Source organism: Choloepus didactylus, chromosome 16 (assembly GCF_015220235.1).
Source record: "Choloepus didactylus isolate mChoDid1 chromosome 16, mChoDid1.pri, whole genome shotgun sequence".
Classification (NCBI taxonomy): Eukaryota; Metazoa; Chordata; class Mammalia; order Pilosa; family Megalonychidae; genus Choloepus; species Choloepus didactylus.
In genome coordinates, this window is record NC_051322.1 from 35,678,478 (window position 1) to 35,699,005 (window position 20,528).

General features: G+C 43.0%; 1 protein-coding gene across 3 annotated transcripts in view; it reads right to left on the reverse strand.

Moving 5' to 3' along the window:
- Positions 1 to 20,528, reverse strand: part of SETBP1 (SET binding protein 1) — a 368,501-nt gene that overhangs the window by 89,411 nt on the left and 258,562 nt on the right. The window lies entirely within an intron of this gene.

Genomic DNA, 20,528 nt, shown 5'->3' on the forward strand with positions numbered 1-20,528 from the left:
CCTTGAACCTAGCCCATGTTTTGTTTATGTAAATGTCTTTTGTGATTTTTACATCAGTGTCAATCATTTACCAGCACTTTAGTTGCAAATTCTTACAGCAAAACCCACCGGGATTATCAATGGACCAGAATTTCAAATTCACTCAACAGAAAAAAGAATATCATCACACCATCTATGGTGGAATCATATAGTTTTATGACCATCTCCAAGGATCAGATTTTACTAAATTGTCTTGGAAATTATGGATGATAATGCTATTCAAAAATTTTTATTGATTACCATTTTGCTTCTAGATTGTGGATTGACCACAAACCAAGTCAGACTTTGTATTGGCATCATCAGTAGTACACTGAATTTTATTAAAGTAAGGCAACTCCTTTGAAGTTATCCTAGAACAGAAGGCTAGACAAATATGAAAGGCTTAGTGATAAAGCTAAAAACAGTTCCAGGAATGCAGTTCAAGCACAAGAACTTTGGAGTTGACCTCTTGCAATGGGAAGCCGACGCAGCCTGTTACGGGTCTGTAACAGCCACAACACCCATGGGAGCCCTTTCGTGGAGTTGTTGCGGGACATTCACCCCATGTGGGCGCAGGGCCATGCTGTGCTCTACTTCTGATGAAACACTGGACGTGAGAGGAAAAGTGCATCTGCAAGCTCATAGGCATCCAAATCGTTTGTTGAATAAATGAATCGTTTCAATTGGCAGCTTGGAAGATGAGAAAAAGTACACCCTTCGAAGTCCAGATGGATTTGGGTTCAAATTCTGGTTCAGCCAACTTATCAGAAATGTGATTTTCGACAAAGTATTCACTTCTCAGGGCTCCATATCCTCATTTTTAAATTGGGCTAATAGTGCCTGCCTTGAAGAGATCTGAGATAAGTAAATATATTTTATGTAAAATACCAAATGGCATCATTTCCTAAAGCCTTAAAAACATATCCGCTCACACCTTAAGTCACTGAGCATCACCATGGAGGGGGTGGGGCACACAGGTTAGCAATGGGGGACACGGACAGTGGTTTGGTGAACACACTTCTCCATGTCTCACCTGCAGAGACTGTGCTTGGGTTGTCCACTTTGGTAAGAATGACAGCAATACAGCTCTCTCTTTTGACATTCAATAACTGTCTTTTGAAATTCTGTCTTCTTATCTGTTAGATCTGATAAATGGGGCTAATCAATAGCCCTGTGTATCTCAGAGGGAAATTGAGATTCTGAAGGTATGAAAGTAGTGAAAGGGTTTTATTATGTGATTAGGATTAGATTCCAAATGCTCCCCCCATTTGGTCTTCAGTTTCCTCCCATCATGATTATTATCATTACGAGGTGTTCAATAAAAAGGCACTGATTCCCCTGTACAGGAAGACAACTTATTACCAAGACTCGCCAGTGTGACTTCTCTCCTTGTCCATTCTGCAGGGGTAACAGAAAAGAAACTTGCTTGTAATAAACATGGTGCAATGCCTCTTGAAATTGGGGCCTCTGAGGGTGAAGTTTGTATTGACACTTAAAATGTGGGCTTGTCTCAGTGTTTTATGTCATCAGTTGTAACTGTCAGTTTCCTCTGCAAGCTGAGCAATAATAGAGCTATTTTTTCCCCATTTCTTACCAAACTAGTACTGCCCTTGGGCGGGGTGCAGCCCTGACTGCAGTGGGAGGTGGTATCTATGTTTGGAATATGGAGAGTTTTATGATGCTATGTAGTTAATTCCATGCTCAACATTCCGGTTTTCTGGAATATGGGGAGCACACGGCCCTTGAGCTGAGAATGAAAAGTGCACCATGCCACTGAGTGATACTTAAGAATTATTCCTCCAAACACCGGGGATGATTTTCCGAATGCACCACTTCTTACTTCCATAGCAAGCAAAGTTCAGTTGCTCTCAGATGTGTCTACGGAGGAGACAGAAAGGCTGCAGGGCAGAAACCCCACAATGACAATGAGAGGGTGCTCTGGGACCATCCCCTCTCAGCAGGGTCAGGCACTGGGCTGTGGTTGCTGGGATGCTGGTGTTTACAGACTGTATCAGTCTCTGTGAATTGAGCCCAGCTGCCCTGAGACCTGCCCCAGGTTATAGGATCAATGGGGAAGCAAGGTTTTAACTTCTACCAGGAAAACATAAAAAGCACAGCCATTTACTAATAAATCAGAAGACAATGAAGGTTAAAAAGCCAATGTGCAGGAAATACCAAGGATGTGAATGAAGTCAACATATCAGGGTAATTCAAAGGCTGGTGCCTCCAAGGCAGCATTTTGTTCTTTATTCAATCCATCCATCAAGCAGCATTTTTCCCACTCGTGGGCCCTCCTTCTGTAGGCTGCTTTGGGACATTTGCCAGCCACAGCCAGTTTTTCTGGCTGGTGCTCTTTCTTGATTGAACATTGGCCAGGGTTTATAACCAAACTCAGATTAAGCTTATCTGTTATCCCTCCCTTCCTTGCTCCCTCTTTTTCCTTTCTCATTCCCCAGAATATCAGTTGTCCACATATTTGTCCTCCATTACTTTTTCTACATCTGTCCCAAATGAAACAAAACTTGTCCAAAAGACATTTTTGTGGGTTCTTTCTACCTGTGAGCAGAAAAGAACACAAGCAGTCCCCCTTCCCCTCTGGCATATTCTTTTAGAAATGGTCCACCTGGTGACCACAGGAGCCTGTCAGTGTTCTGGGGTTTGGCCCCACAGTGAAGGGTAAGGAAGCATTTCAGAGTTTGAGATGGAAGCAACTTCAGAGTTAATAAGAGCTGATGTGTATTGATGATTTACTGCAGGTTAGGAACTGTGATCCATCCTTTACATAATCGGCTCCTTTAATTCTTACAAAACTCCCAGAATGGACACTATTTTCTCCCCCATTTCAAAGATAAGGAAACCGAGGCTCAGAATGGTTAAGTTACATGTCATGGTCACAGAGCTAGTAAGTTACATAGTTAGGGACTCAATTGCAGGTATGTCTGAATCTAAAGGCCATGTGTTTTATTTTAACTCATGGCCCACAGGCTTGGGAATAACAACAGCAACAAAAAAGTAAAAGGATAAATAAATAAATGCCTATCGAGCACTTCCTATATGCCAGGTACTGTTCTAAGCGTCTTACATGGAGTCACTCATTTAATCCTCACATCACGTCTATGTTGTGGCATATTATTATTCACAAATAAGGATCAACAACTCACCCAGATCACAAGCTAGTGAGTGGCAAGGCTGGGGTTCAAATCAGAGCATTCTAAAGCCTGTGCCCTAACATCTACCAATTGTAACCAATTTCCCTTTATGTCCTGAAGAGTATCTTAGCCCTGTTGACCTGTACCTGGATCGCCATCCAGAGGCCACAAACCTGGCATGACTCACTCTGGTTTGTCTGAAGGTGTTCTGGGGCCCAGACCAGGCACGGCGTCGGCTGACGAAGGCCCGATGAAGTCCCAACAGGCTGCTTCTCCTGAGCTTACACCAGATTTCTAGCATTTTTCAATACTGGCGTTTTCTTTGTGGTTTAATTATTTACTTACTCAGGTTCATTTGCTTTGGAGCTTCTTGAATGTCAGAGCTTCAGATCACAAATGCGAGCCAAGCTCTGGCCTTTGCAACAGCCCAAGGTTAATACAGACGGCAAACAAGGGGCCTCCCAAACCCACCGCCGCTCTGGGTCTGCTGGTCCCCAGCACCTGCTTCCAGCTTCCAGTGCACTCTCTGCATCTTGTGAGAAAGGGGTCTTGATGCTCTGAGGGCTCTGGTGTATATGTGTGTGTGAGTACACACCCCTACCCTACAGCTGGTCTGATGGCTCACTGAACATGTGCACAGTCCACTGAAGGCGGGAGGAGATATTCTGGGAAGTAATTCCTTGAGGTAGAGGTAAAGTAGAAAGAGTCCCAGGCTTGGCACCAGGCAGCCTGTGCTCTACTCCTAGCTTGGCCACTATTTGATTTCAGCCAGGACATACTTAACCCTCTGAACTTTGATTCTGCCATTTTTTAATTTAAGGGAATTAAACTAGATTAGTCTTTCCCAAACCATCTTCTACAGAATGTTAGTATTCCCTGACATATTAATGGGTGGACTTGGACTTGGAAAAATAAGAGTTCTGTAAACAGCTAAGTTTGGAAATAACAGCTTTTCCTCTGTTGACAAATACACATTGCCCATCTGTTTGTTAAACGCTATGAGATGTTATGTAATAGATGATCATATATTTTTTATTTGGGTATTCAATAAACTTATTTGATAACCAAACTCTTTTTTTCACAGAACATCTATCAACACCTCTTGGGATGCTGTACAAGGCTGAGGCTGAGTTTCAGGATATTAAGCCGTCCCAAGCACGGATCTTTATATTCAAATATTCATAATTTAGGCGCTCAATAAATAGTTACTTAATTTGTTAAGCAATTTGATTGCTCACATGAGAAAAACCACAAATGGTATTTAAATGTGAATTTATTTTAATGTAAGGCAATCATTGACAAGACAGGAGAAATGAAGTCTAAATTCCATCCCTCTGGCAAGTGGTGACGAGTGCCAGAGGTGGGATTGGTAACAGTGTCTTGTCTCCAAAAGAAATGAAGATGTAGGCTGTGTGCATCACAATGTAAACCCAGGTTCTTAACAAGTAATTTATTATTATTATTATTTTAGTATAGAAGGGCTTTCAAGGTTGGAGAAGTTCAAATATTTGAATGCAGAAGTGCTTCTCCCCTTGGATTTGAAGATTTCAATCGTATCTTACTGATCTTTATGCCCCTGTGACATTTGTTTGTCACCCAAGGTATCAAAAGGTGTCTTTACCAGGTATATATGCTCACAAAGGGCAAAATGACAGTAATCCAATTTTTAAATAGAGCTGCTTGTAGACTAACAGTAAATTTGTGTAATGTTTCTACTTACGTCTACTGTTATTGCTTTGCTTTTTATCTATGAAGTATGTATTTGAGTGAAAAAGGAAATTGATAAGATGTCTGTACTCTTCAAGGTAAAACTGGTCTGCTCTTGACTCTCCTTGCCTTTAACCATGAAGGTTTGAGATAGTCTTCCTTGATTTCAAAAAGTTCTCTTTTTCTACATGTGTTTGTTGTTGTTTTTGGTTTCTCATTTTCCCTGGCTTTGGGAAATCTCAGTACCCCATCCCTGCTGGGCTCAAGAGCCCCCACCAGACACTCGGGGATCTGAAGCAGAGCAGCTCTCTGGGTCTTACTTTAAAACCTCCAAGCTATTAAAATACACATCATAGTATGTAAGATACTTTTCCAGGTTGAACGATCCCAGGTGCCTCCCTCTTTCTTGCTCTCTGTTTGCTCTGGGTCCTCTATGGTCCCCCTCCTCGGCCTCTCCCGTCTCTCCCCTTCTTCCCGTCCCCACTCAGCCACACTGGTTCTGCCTCCTGCCTCTTCCCTCTGAGACATATTCTTTATTCTTCCTGCAGAGTCATTGTCCTCATGTGTGGCCCACGGATCAGTGCCGGGGCACAGACTGTTACTGGCCCATGATAAGTACAGAAATTGAGAGGAAGTATTTGGAAACTTTCATAACAATTTGACAGAATAATTTTATATCTGTAAAGTCTAAAAATAAACAAATTTGGATTTGTATTTTTTAAGTGATTCTATTTACTTTTTAGATTTATTTTAGTGATATTTTACATAGGAATTGACCTGCAGTGGGTGTGGGGAGTTAAAAAAACAAAAACTAGTTCTTCACCACAGGTAGTTCTAAGGCACAACTCTGAGAACAGCACCCTACCCTCTACCGTCTGCCAGCTTACCACCTTTGAATAGCATCCCAAAGAACATGGGAGTAGTCCAAAGCCCTTGGTCTGGGCCTTTCCAGCTCACCCCTGGCTACCTCCCACCTCCCAACTCATGAGGCAGTCGTATCCAGCGTTCTCTGTCCCTAACCAGGGCAGGCTCCATGGCTCTAGCCATTATGTTTATCACTGCCTCTGTCTTGGATCTGCTCTTTGTCTTAATATGGACGCTGGACCCTCAGAACTTCACTCAAGGTCTACCTTCTCATGCCCTCCTGGTAGTACTTACTGCCCCCTCTGCACCCTGGGCACACACCATCTCAGCATGAATGGCAGCCAGTGCCCTTCTCCACTCCACGTGCACCTTCCTCTCCTGCAATAGCAGCCCTGGAGGGCAGGATCTGAGTCATACAGGTCTTTGCATGTCTACTTTCTATTAGATTCCGTGACACCAACTGGGTAGATGGTTAACACACATTCGTTGAAAACAGTCCCATGCATTTGAAATGATACCAACAGTGATATGGTCAATTATCGATAACCTACTAGAATCACCATATACAAAACAGGTAATAAAGGCTGGCATACTGCAGGTGCTCATATGTGTTCAATAATAATAACTAGAGCTGCTAACATTTATTGCAATGTTTCCTCTGAGTCAGGCATTATGCTACAACTTTATAAGCAAACATGACTTCCAACATATCCCTATTTGGGACTTGAGAAAATGGAGGCAGAGGTTGCTTACATCACTTGCCCAGGGCCACCTGGTTTGATCTCTTTGGTCAGCTTTTATTTCCCCAATTGTTTCCTGTGATAGCTCACTGCTCCAAAGAGGGATGCCCATCCCTTTTTGGCCTGAGTCCCTGATCAAATCCACTGAGGCTGCTCCCTGAGGAAGTTCTATGAACTCCCAGCTTAGGGGCTTGCGAGCATCAAAAGAGAGAAGGCGCATGAATATACTTTGAAAAATAGAAGTCACCGTGGCAAGTGTGCAAAATAACCAGGTTTGGAGAATTATTACTCTACTCAAATGATTCTGCAGATTTGGAGAATCTGCTTGCCTACTTGGCCTAGAATGGACATGATTTGGGATTTTTCCAGGTGCAGCTGTACCTGTGGCTCACTAACCTGCCCAATGGAGCAAGGCTGAAAGGGAGGGTTGTGGGGGCAGGATGAGGCCAGCTATCTACAGACCATCAGAAAGTACCAATTGTGGAACCTGGTTGTCAGTAATTTCATTTTCCAAATCAACAAGAGGAGGTTGTGAGGGGTTGGACAAAACAGCTATTAAGTCGCAGCTTCACAAAGTAGTTATATGGTGTAGGAAGGACAAATGGGATTTCAGAAGCTGGCCTTGGCCAGCTAAGTGTCTGCTTCTTTTGGGACCATCTCTCTAGCATGTGGCCAGCAGAAAGGACGCCAAAGCACCCAACCTTGACCATACTTTATTTGAATAAAAAAAGTCTCTAAATGCTGAGATTTATAACTTCACAGGAAAGGTTTGGGGAGGTGGGGAGAGAGCTTAAAAGAACATTTTGTGTTGAGTTATGATGCTGCCAACATCTTGTGGGTTGGACAGGGAGCTGCGTTCCTAAAGATTAGACATAACTGAGGGTTTTTTCTTCTTCTCTTTTAATAGCAAGGAAATACAAATCCCTTCCTCATGTCAGAGTTCTCAACTCTTCAGACACTTTGTACAATTTTCTTCATTAAGGAATAACATTTAACTGAAGGAAAATTAGAAAAACTGTAGCCTCCCCTGCCCCACCCCGAAACCAAAAGTATGTAAAGGTATCAAGTTTAGCTTGCTAATTTAATTTCTGAACTTTCTATTTTTAATGAGAGAAAGAATTTTAGTGGATAGATGGAGAAAGCACATATTTTTGTGATTACCAGGATTTCGATGGTTGGTATTTTCTGAAAATGCCACAGAGCTGTACCATGAGGTACAGTACGCCTTCAGCGCACACCCCTATTCCTGACCCCCATCAAAGAGAAATGCCAGCAAGAAATCCAAGCTAGGAGTTATTTTGCTTTTCACATGAAATAAAATATAGATTCTGAACTGTGAAAATAAATTAAGAGTGAAAAATATTTTCATTCAATAAATGTTCGGAGCTACCTTCTCCTAGCACGCAGGCTTCTCTGGAGTATAAATGGTTGCTGGTTTGCCTCACCGGTGCACTCTCAAAGAGCAAGTCATTAAAACTCAATCATTCAGGCAGGGATTAGATGAAAAGTCTGCTACTTATGAATACCTAATACCTTTGCCTACTTCTGAAGAAAGGGTCTGTTAAGCCATTCAGTCATATAACAAAATTGCAAGATGGCCTTGAACTACTTAAATGATCAAGGTAAGTACTATCGTGGCTGTACTAATCCGTGTAAGATACAGTGATCACCATGTCATTCCTTTGAATACAATGGTTTCCTATTGCCGGGAGCATCCAATCAAAACCTACCACTTGACAATCAGTGCTCTCTGATCCAGGCCACACCTGACCTAGAGAATCCTCCCACCCAGTCCTCCACAGGGACTTGTCAATCAAGTCAAGCAGACCATGCCCAGGAATCACTTTCTTTTTTTATTCCCAAACTTACCATATTTTGTTATTAATTATCTTATTTGCTCTCCCTTCCTCTGCATCACTAGTAGACTGTAAACTCCATGAGTTCAGGAGCCCCTATCTCTCTAGTTCACTCTTGTATTCCAAGGAATGGCTGAATGAATGAATGTGTGTGTGTATGCATGTGTGTATGGGTGTGTGTGTGTACATATGATGAGTAAATAAATGTAATAATTGTTGAATGAGTAATGCATATATATTCATATTTTTCCTCAAGCTGTTCCTCTCCATTCCCCATTTATCTAAATCCAAACAATTCTTCAGGGTTCAGGTATAGTACTACCTCCTTCCTGAAGCAGTCCTATACCACTCCAGTCTAAAATGAACTGCCCTTCTTCTTAGTCCTTAACTATCTAGTTTAGCAGTTGTGGTTCTCTAATTGATTTTTTACTACAGTTTCAAAGTCATCCACAAGGCAGACCTTTATCTACCAGATCTCAAAGATAAATTTACAAAAACCAGACCAAATAGTCCGTTACGAGGCAAAATGTTAATACCTTCCTCTCTGAAGGGTGTTCCAGGAGAAAGGAAGAGCACATGCTGGAGACAGAAGGTAAGGAAGCACGTGGATCTCTGTTCAGGGCACGGCAAGAGGTGCCCAGTGGCTGCAGTGTGGGGAAGAGGCATGTCCAGGAGTCAGAGCAATGAGGGAGAAGGGAAAGTCAGCGGGGTTAGCCGCGGGACCTCAGTCCTGTCACCACGATGAAGTGTACTGGTCAGCGACCTGAATAAGCCTGGAAGCAGGTCCTTTCCCCGAGCCTCCAGGAGGGAGCGCAACCCTGCGCACACCTTGATTTCACCCTCTGGAGACCCTCAACAGCTAATTCCACTGGACTCCTGGACCCAGATACTGTGAGACACCAAATTTGTGTTGTTTTAAGCCACTACGTTTATGGTAATTGTCTCCAGCAGTGATAGATAACTAATACGTGTCATTATTTTTCCTATCACTGCATTTCCAGGGCTGGGGTTAGTAGGTAAATTGGTCTCCAAAACAGGTCAGATGATGTTACTAACACTTGCTGTGACACACTTAATGCCAGGGAACAGAGAGGGCCACCCCTTTCAAGCGTACTTCCCAGTCCTACAGATGAGGATGCTTACACAGTGAACGTGCAGTTCTCTTTGGGTGAGATGTGCATTGTATTTCCACCATACCTGTATATGCTGACACCTTATCTTTGCCATCAAGCACAATTGTGGTACAGCTGATTTCTGCCCCCTCCACGTGTGTATGCGTGTTCAGAGAGGGTTTAACGTCACGCTGGTAAGAGCATAATTGGAAAGGAAAGCCTGCTGCTTAAAGAAAGAGACTTCCCAAGCAATCTGCTGTTTTCTGTTTTCTATGCTTGAATATTTTATCCAAAGTGGAAGTGAAAGGAAATGAGCATTATTAACGACCATGTGGTAAGCAGTGTGTTCGATGCTTTTGTAGGTATTCTACTTTCATTTGGTTCTCAGAAAACTCTGCAAGGTAGGTATTAATAGCCTCATTTTTCAGATGAGGAAAAGGAGGATCAAAGAAGCTAAGATGTCCAAGGTCATGTTACTAATAAATGGGGGATTCAGCAACCAAATCTACATTTGAGAGACTTTAACTCTGGAGCTTTGATTGCTCTACTACGCTGCCTTCAAAGTTGCTGAATTCATTCTTAAGCTAGTGCTTCTCAAAGCATACACCAGGAACCCATGGTGGTCTCCAAGGATCAACTCGATCAGCCAGCCATTAGTAGTATCAGTGCTCAGCAACAGTGTAAGCTTCTTATAAGCTAGAGAAACAACATGGTACAATCTCGACACCAGCCCTGTACCCCGAATTTTGTGTGTGTCAACACATCGTTAGCTAAAATAAAGGTAAAAGACACAAGACCATATAATAAAATGAAATTGAGGATATTAGGGTAATAACAGAAAAGCAGGAAATGATAGAATGGTTAAGGAAATAAGTAGGTAAGATTTGGAAGGAAAAGGAGAGGACATTCTATGTGAAGGAAGCAATGCGGTGATCAGAACTCTAATGAAAGGATAATTATGGCACTTTGTGTAGGATAAGGAGGAGCTCTAGCAGGGCTCACATCAAGGGAATATGCCAAAAAATGAGCAGAAGACAAGGTGGGACCTGGGAGTGTAGATGATGGAGGGTCTTTTAAGCCAGATAAAGAATTTTGAAACGTAGGCAGTCAGAATTGGTATTTTCTACATCTGGTATCAATTATTCATTTACCAACAGCTGCCTTCATAGGTGTTCCATGAAAAACTACTGTGTTTTTCTTTTTTCATTTCAGTAATTAATGTATTTATTTATTTAGAGCCATAAGGGGAGATGTATGCAGTAGAGTTTGGCTCTGAATTGATTATTGCCAAAAGGATCTCCAAAACGAAAAGTGGAGTAGAGAAGCCTTTATCTGGACTAAGAAGGCACATCACTAGCCTGGTGGGAGATCAGCCCACAAGTAACGTGTTTTGGGGTGTCTGAGTGACCTCCCTACTGCAGAGGGAGCTGATGTGCCGTGTTTGGTGACTCACTTGAGTAAGTCACTACTCAGAGTCCTTGCCAGCTTCAGGGAAGCCACCCAGGAATGAGGTCTTCCTCTCTAAGACAGGCCACTGGGGCAGATTTTCCTCTATTATAATCAATATCAATTGGAATTGGAAAAAATAATGGTGGAATGGCCAATGAGAAAGGACATTTCGGCTACTTGAGCAAAACTTCTGTGATGTTTGTCCATGAAGATTTACGAAATCTGGAAGATTTTTTATCTCCTTTGCCTGATGCCCTGTTCAAATGGAGACATGGACTTATTGGTTGAAGAAGGATAGAAGAAAAAACAACCAGGAGAGCTGCTTTTGGAAATGGAAACCATTGGCTTCACAACCTTACTTTAGAAACATCCGTAGGAACACTGGGAAAGGAAAATTAGGAAATACAATGCAGTCCTTTGTGTCATAAGCCTAAAATTAAAATTAATAACTAGCTCCTTCCCTTTCAATACTCTCACTATGAATGTCAGCAACACTGACCAATCATAGTAGACCTGAGTTGACCTGTATGGGGCAGTGTTTGTGCATGTGTATGTTTGTGTGAAAAGTGGGGGTGTGGTGTTTCTAACAGAAACTGACTGTGGCATTTTACATCGTTGGGGTAGAGTTAAGGACCTTAAAGTCTGCAAAACTTATTGCATCTCTCCTTGTTCGGATCTGAAAACAAATGCTTAACATTCAATGACTCGTGGTAAAATTGTTTGGCAACCATCTTCAGCCCTGACTAATTTGCCCCCTTCCTGGTTCCTGTCCTGGCACTAGAATCTTGTGGAGATTTTAGTTAAATAAGACAGTTCGAAAATCTGGATGATTTTATGTCCAGTTGCAACTGCACTTATTTTTTAAATGTATTCCCCAGTTTGGGCAATGACACAGAATACAGAACGAAAGGTTATCATGATCAATTCCGGGAAGGTACTTAAGAGAAAACTGAAAAGACCAGACAACCAAAGTGGCAGTGGGGAGAGAGGTGGAGGGGAGAATGGGTGAAGGGGAGCATGGGTCTGCTTTCCTGAGCTTCTGCTGGGCAGACTAGGGGGACATGCAGCAGGGAAAGGGAAGGAATTGAGGGGTCCCCACCAGCTGGAGACCTGTGCATTTACATTATCATAGCAGTTATTTCTAATTGGCAGGTTGTGAGCGATTTTCTTTTTTTTCCTAAATATACTTTTCTAAAATTTCCTCATTTTCTTCACTGACGGGTGAAGATGAAAAAAGATGAAAAAGGAAACAATAAATGCTTTTCCAAATAATCATTTGCTCTATGATAATGGGTGGGGAATCCACTTCTGTTGTTTGTTGTTGTTCTTGGAGCCTCAAAGAGAAAGAGTATTTAGCCTTGAAGAGATTCATTACCTGTGGGATGGCAAGGCAACCATCACCAATTTACAGCCTCACCACTGCCCAGAACTCTGCCTTATGCATCTTTAGGCACTTGATACTTTTTTGACTGATTAGAATAAATGAATAAATAAATTAAACAAAACTATATCTAACAGCACAAGGAAGCGTATCATGTAAGAAAACCTCTTTGGCCTGTTGGCTTTACTTGGAACAAACTGGTTCAGAACCATAGTCCTTTTAGCCCACGTCCCAGTTCCTGGTGGATGTTCAAAAGGGGATGAGGCCTCCTCTCCAATAATTCCCAAGCTTTTGAGATGTAGCACAAATACCCATGTCTTCCTTAATGATCTGTTCCACTCTGTCAAACAGGACTCCTGTTTTAATGTTTAGTTTCTATCACTCTTAAGGCACAAGTTTTTGTACGTTTATTACTCTGTGTGCGTAGTCCTTCATGTTGTATAAAACCTTTCTTTAGAGGAAAATGCAAAGTTTTAAATGCTAGTTTTAGTGTTTTGTGATTTAGTGAATCAGAGCAACCTTCTCCATTTGGGTCCCCTTTGTGATTTTCAGGATATCTGTGCTGGGTCCCTGCTCTCTGGTCCCCAGGTGGGACGGAGGCCCTGCACATAGGCTTAGGTCTCATCATGGGCTTGGCTAAGCCTGGAACTCAAAAAGCTTCCTTTACATAATAATTATTTTTTAGCAAAGACCAAGTTGCCTATTAACTAGTGCATTATTCTGGGCTCCACTATTTATGTCGCCCACTGGCAAGGGTTCTTTAGGGAGAACTCAAACACTAATTCACACCACTGACCTTGTCAAAGACTTGTGAAATATAGTGGGATGAAAGGGGCATGGTGATGGTAAAAGTCAGGAAACCCAGGATCTAGCACTGTGTGCAAACCTGGCTCGGTGACTTTGGACAAAGACTTTACCCATCTGGGTTTTGATTTCCTTGTCTGTCAAATGGGAAAGCAACACCTACTCAGCCTGCCTCGCTGGCAGATGAAAGTAAGAAAATCTGCTTTGAAAAACATAGCACCCTACTCAGACGTAAGGGATGGCTGTGCTGTAGCCTCAAGGAAAGCTTTCTATCTCCCTGTTTCCTCAGATCCTCCATCAACAAGGCAAGCCACATCTCCTCCCTGACTCATTCTGTCCTCTCCATCTCCCAGTCGCTCCACGGGAGAGGCAGGAAAGCACAGCAGCGGCAGCTCTTGGGCCAGGCCCACTGTCCCCTGTCGATCCCCTCTGAATGGCTCCTCCTCTTTCTCCAACTGTTCTCAAACCTTATGTAATAGGGCAAACAAACATCAGTATCAATTGGCTCTTACAACATGCAATTTGTTATTCCAAGTTATTTTATGGGTCCTTTTTTTCCTGTAGAATGGGTTTTTATTCCTAATCATTAAACTCACAGACTCCCATTTTTCTAATTGCTTTCTGCACATGAAGACATCCATCTCTTGCCTCCAGGTGGGTTCATCCAATCTTTGATAAACAGGCATCTTCCCTGGGACCTCATCCTTTCACCCAGCCCCTAGAACAAAAGTGCAGCACCCTTCATGCCTCTCCTTTAACATCGAGGCAGACATTAAAGATGGTTTCTCTGGGATGCAGTTTCACATCCTCCGCATGGCAGCTGTGTCTCTTCAAGATCTGCCCCCACGCAATGGCTAACTTCAGTCTAACCAGGTGCCTTCCTGGGCCCCCACATAGGCCCATCTTCCTACCTCAGTCCCTGCTGCTGCCCCACTCACCCAACAGGCACCCACTCTCCAAGGGGCAGCGCCAGGATCTTACTTTTGAATGAACACTGGCATTCCTCCCAATCCTGGATCCCAGCAGCTCCCATCATCAGCCACTGTTTTAGCACATATTAACCATGGAATAGATTTATTCTCTGGTTGTTTTAGTCTCTTCTCTGCATAATATAAGGAACTTGAGGACAGGAGCTCTTCCTTGCTTTTTTCTTTTCTTCTGGTCTCCCTAATTGTTTCTGGAACAGTGTTATGTGTTGAATGGTCAGACAGCTTCCAATCGTTTTTGAAAGTGAAAGCAGTTTGTGTACCAGTGTATATATTTTATTGCACAAGATAGTAAAGGGCTCTAGCAGATAAACAATTGGGCTTTGGTCTATAAAACTTTGAGCAGAGAAAATGTTCATTAAAAGATCCATTTACTAGATCTGGGGAAAGCTGGACTGTCTTCCACAGTGGTACAGCTGGCACCTATGGTACTATAGACAGGAGTTTTCAAATAGCCATTTCCATGATCAAACACTAAGTGCCTATGTGTCTGTGGGGCAGGAAGTCCGGGGAGCTGGCCTGTGATCTCTTGCCTCTTTTCAAATATTATGACGTTTACCTTAGCCGTACATGGCCTTCATGTGAAGGAGGAATGGCATAGTATAAGGAATGCATTGTTCTTAGACTGCTCAAATTGGGGAACTCAGACTTAAGATCAACAAAGATTCTAGAAAGGACCATTCTGATGGTCCTTACAGTCTGCCTTAGAACATGTTCAGTTGCACGCTGGTTTCTTCCCCTAAATCACAGGGGGGCCTACTGGATGGTAATCTTTTTGAGGGCAAAAGCATTGCGTTACTCACTTTTGAATCACTACCATGGATGGCACCAAGACTTCCACAGATACAACTGTTAAATTTTCTCTTGTCTTCATCATTTACCCTTGACTTTGGCCAATTTGCATTAAATGCTGTACTGGCAAAAGCCTAGTCCACAATTCTACCAAGGGTTTGCTCCCATTGCCTGTTCGTTTATGGAGTGAAGATTATGTTTTCCTGGAGGTTCCTTCCAAAAGGTGCCTTCCTTACCTTGGCCCCATGAAAGGCCAGCCATGGGAAGGCATGTGTTGCTGATTTCTCTAGCCAAGAAAGGCTCCATGTTGTACCAAAGCCAAGTCTGTCTAAATTGCAACTTCTCTGCACCCACACCTGAATCTGCATAATTCCTCAATCCCACAGAGGTCTAAATAAAACCCTCCAAAAAGACAGGGGAACGTTTGCCAACTGTGGGAAGATAAATGGCCCAGGGACTTCATGCTCCAAGGGCAGAATTGCTCAATTTCTGACTTCAGTGTAGCAAAAGAGATGCTGTGAGTATAAAGTTTTTTTTTTTTCTTTTTTTCTTTTTTCATTGCCAGGAAGTTATGGGTCACAATATTTAATTTGATTAATTCCCGGTTTCCAAAAAGAAACCTTAGAAGGAACCTTGGGAGGCTCAATAAAATAAGTATGTGCAATTGTAAAGACAGGAAAGGAAAAAAAATGACTTCCATCAGAGCCCACAAAGATCATTTCCAGTCCCAAATATAGGTCCCCAGAGATAGCCTGGAAACCAAATTATTGTCAGAGAGATGCTTACCCTTTACAATAGCTCACAGCAAAAGAAAACATACAGCTTAACATCTCTCCCATGACTCACCTTTCTGTTTTTTTTTTTCTTTTATTCTTTTCCTCCATTTCCCTCTCCCTGATGCTAAGCTTCTCTGTCTGAGCTCTACAGCCAATTATACCATTGGATGAGTCACTTCACCTTCTTAAGCCTCGGTATACTCATCAGCAAAATGAGGTGTTTATACTACATTATTAAGAGACTTTTAAGTCTGATTCTAAATATAAATGCAAGCTTGCTCTCTCTGTCTAAACAACAGGCCATATTAATGCTCTAAAGCATATGTTTCTAAGATGATGATGGTGGTTTCAGCCTGCACAAGAAGCAAGCTAATTTGTTGGTGGGAGTCTGGTATAAGGAGTTCCATCTCTTCAAAAGCTGAGATCAAATGGCTAAGTGAAGTGGCTGGAGCCAAAGATGAACAGGGTGAGCCACGTAGATTAATACACGGACCACAGGGATCTGTTTTGAAACTTCATTGGATAGCTAATTATTTGACCAACTTGCAGGCGTTCTCTTCCTAACTGCTCAAACTGTGCATGGGTGTTCGCATTCAAATGCCATTGTATAAATTTGAGACTTTTAGATTTCTAGGATATCAGACCTGGTCAGAACCTTGATATTATTGTCATAGTGTAACTTGGGAAAACTGAAAGTCAAAAAGACAAAGAGGTCATTTAGCTGGTTAGCGTAGAGAAGGTACATTTAATCCTATGAACCCACACAGCAGCCATTAGCTAATTAATCTTTCATTTCCCTCCACAGGATAACCCAGAATTCCACTTCGATTAAGGGTAAACAGACTATACCTCATCAGCTTTCCATTTTTTACTTTTTTTTTTTTTTCTGGTCTCAACCCTCTCTCCCCATGAGTCCTCTTCTTCCTTCTCTTCTATTTTTAGAAAACTTGCCTCACACGTGTGTCTTTTGTATGGTTTTTAAGACATTTCATCCATGTGCCTAATTCCCTCATCTGGATGACTGCTTGGATGAGGTTTCTGTATTATTTTTGGCTTGAGCATCCAATTCCTGCTAGTGACTGACAGCTGAGGCTGCCTCCCAAAATGCCCTACAGTGCTGATAAGAGGAGCTGGAAAAGGGCAGACAGGAGCCACGAGAAGAGGTGGAGTTGAGCAGGTGCATGAGAACCCAGCTATCTAGGTGGCAGGATTCCGACACCTGGGAGGTGAGTGCAGGATTAATTCACAGCATCCATTCAGCATGAGGAAAACACTTGATATTTGGGGACTCAGGATGGCAATCTTGCCTAATAATGGCACTGGACTAAGAGGTAACACATAAATTTATTTGTCACACTGTTTCTCCATATCTGATGGGAGCCTGGACAGGAATGACCAGGATGTCCAAAGTGCCTGGCAGGATTTTAGGTCAAAGCCTGCAGAGACTGTTTCCAAGTGGCCTGGACAGGAAGAACATCACTCACTCTAGAGGTCTCTTCTCCCATCTGATGAGAAGTGGGCTTCCAGGGCAGATGGTGTCATTCTGAGCATGTGTTATTAACCCTGGGCAGGTCTGCTCTTCTGGGAATCGGCTGCATATCAGTATGTGAGAGATCATGCTGGCTCGCGGCTCAAATGCGGGCCCCCGAGGCTTCATCCAACTATTGAGAGTCCGTGGATCATACCTTCCCACTATCTATCCACTTTGTGGTTCCAGACAACCATTTTTATAAAGGGATATTTAGCAACTGTTATGTATTTAACAAACAGGCCAAAGAGTCATTGCCCTCTGAAACCAAAGAAATTCGAAGGGGTGAAATTTCAATAAATGGTAAGGCAACTGTATGACTTTAAAGATCTAGGTATGTTGCAAGGGGCCCAACAAGACAATGCAGCCATCTGCTGGGCCAAAGGAGTGGAGAATGAACAATTTTCCAAGTGGGAAAGAGGAAATCGGGTGTGCAACTGCTGTTATCGCTAAATCTCTATTTCCTCTCTCTGAAATGGTAATGACTTACCTTTATGTGATGTCTTTCATCAGTTCTGATCCCAGAGAGCACTCAAAACCCTCTCTTGACTCAGCTCCTAAATCTGGTCCTCAACAGGTTAAAGGATGACATCTATATTTGAGTCATATCCATTTTAATGAATAGCTCGTATGAAAGAGGACATTTTGATGTGAAGAGAATGAATCCAGAGTGAAGGAAAAGGTGGAAGGCAGAGAAGGATGTGAGAAGAGCAAAGGCTTATCTCCATTCATTACCCTCAGCTCATCCAGTTCCAGCTGGTACAGACACTTCCATTCAGCTAAAGTCCCCCCCAAATCCTAGTACTTTCAGTCACCACAGCCTCATCTGGTCTGCTTCCTATTTTGGTGGGGGGGCTTGAAACTCTTTGAAGCGTGTCACATTTAGGTGAATGCTCCTCAGGGAGTCTCGACAAACTCTGACATTAGGTTCCAAGTGCTGCTAAGAACACATTTCCCTGATACTTTGGGGGCTAAGAAATACAGACAGGACATTTGGGGACATAGGCAAGGAGAGACCAAGGCTTGGAAAGGAAGGGAATGACAGAGAATTTGGTCTCTGTAAGATATTCAACAAGATGTGCAGAGATATCAGGCATAGCTCAAATATAAATAGAAGCCACCAACAATTATGATTCATTAAACTACTGGGGAAAAAATAAACTTACGTAACACAGAGATAGGCACAAAGCAGTGGTAAAAAGACTCAGAAAATTGGATTTTGGTAGTACAAAGGTGGGAACCCTATCTGTGTAGCTATTTGCAGGCTGATATTTCAAAAAGTTTAGGTCATAAGGAATGCTTCTTTAGCTGGGGATTGAGTAAAGGAATGTCTTCTTCCTTTACTCTCTTCTGTAATCATGGCATAATCCCTGCAGATGCTGTAGGGAAAAGCATGCTCTTAGAGGAAGCATGTGGTGGAAGAGAAAAGCACAGAACTGGGCACTGGCAGTGGCATTTTAGATGTGGCCTCAACTACATGGATAGCCTAGCAGTAATGCAGGGGGAAAAGCCCTGGGCTCACCAGCGAAAGTGACAGATTTCTGAAGCTGGGCAGGTCACTTTATTGCTTTGAGCCTCTGTCTCCTGGTCTATAAATAGGAACGAAAATACCTGTCTTCTAAGACTACAAGAAGGATGTTACAAAGGAACGTGAAGCAGCTTTAAGAACTGAAACAGGCTATAGACAGGTAAGAGGTCTGGCCCAACCCCTCGAGTTACAGATGGGCAGGCAGTAGCCCAGACAAGTGGGATGCCATGTCTGAGACCACACAGTTCTCAGTAGCGTTGGGCCTAATACCCAGTACCCAGTTCTGCAAGCTGAACCCAGATTTCTTTCACATCGCCATCATGCTGACTTCCTTCCATCTCATGTGGCTGGCTGAAGATCACGAGAAGATAAGAGGGAGAGACTTTTGAATAAAGTGATGAATATCTCATGAATGCAAACACGTGGAAAGCTGTATGGCTGGGATGGCACCATCAGAGATACACACACTGACCAGAGATAAACCCTTACCTTGGAAACTTTGTTAAGTCAACCATCACCTGGCAATACAATCTGACCACAGAAAAACTCCAGTAAGAATGCCCAGAATTCCGATGTGCAAGAACAGCTGGTTTCTTGCCTCTCAGTTAGGATTCCTGCTCGTAAATTCTTAGCAATAATACACCACCATTTTTTTTCCAGCTAAATAATCCCAAGAAAATACAAAACTAAGAACACATCTTCTGTCTATGGCTAACTTAGGTCCCATGGATCAGCTCCATCATGCTGAAAGAGAAAGCACCAGTATTTCTCAGGTTCAAACTTACTCTAGCTCCTCTTGTCCTGGGGGCTTAACCTGAGACCTGCACAAAACCAGACAGATGCCTTCTACAGATAGACAATGAGAACCAGGGAAACCCAGATGGGCACATTCACTTTGGGCAGACATGAAGTGTGGCCCATTTATCACCTTCAGCATATGCAGGAGACACAACTGCTAACTGGTCTTTTCATTAACCAAGCAGACCATCCACCACTACAACTCATGAGCTAGAGACAATCTGGGCCAAAGCTGAAATGGCTTCTTACTCATCATCACGTTTCTTCCTGAGATCTGCAGGTTTAGAAAATGTACCTAATTCCTCCTGAATAGGCTGTACTTCCCTTGACTAATTATGGCCTCCTTTGGAAGGGAGGGGACACACAAGGGGTACACATCATAAGCAGAGGTGAAACACTCTACCCAAACCTTAAACATGAATGATTAAGCCTTTAAAAGCAGGCTTTGGCCCGAGGCTTTTGTTACTATTTGGGGAGCAGAGGGAGCAGGGGAGAAATTATTTTAGCTTCTCCAACTCCTAGTAATGGGGTTTCTAATACTTTCCTGGTTAATTACTGCCCTGTTCTTCTACAGCAGTCTTACCATCCATGTGGGTGTGGGCAGTGACAAAGGGGACACTTCAACAGAAGTGTGAGGCTGGCAGAGTTGGGAAGGGTTTGTGTGGGTGGGGAGGTTAGCAAGGAAATTCTGCCAGCAACTAGCAAAGAATGGGGTCTTTTCAGTAGCAGACAACACTTCAGTTTAGAGATTGGTGGGCAAAATCCTATTCCCTGTAGACATGCCAAGACTCAGTGGGACTGCGCTGTGTGGGCAGCAGGCACACAACAGCTTCCAGGCAGGCTCCTTCCCCTTAGCTCAGGGAAATGACGAATATTAGAATGGAGTCAGGGCTTCGCTTCAGGGCCCGTCCAGGACAGCTTGTGAAATGACTATGGACAAAGAGAGGACAATGTGGGCTGGGGCTGAGGCTCCATGATCAGAGTTCAGGTTTGACTGGTCAGCAGCCTCCAATGACCCTGCTCTGGCCTCGTCACCCAGA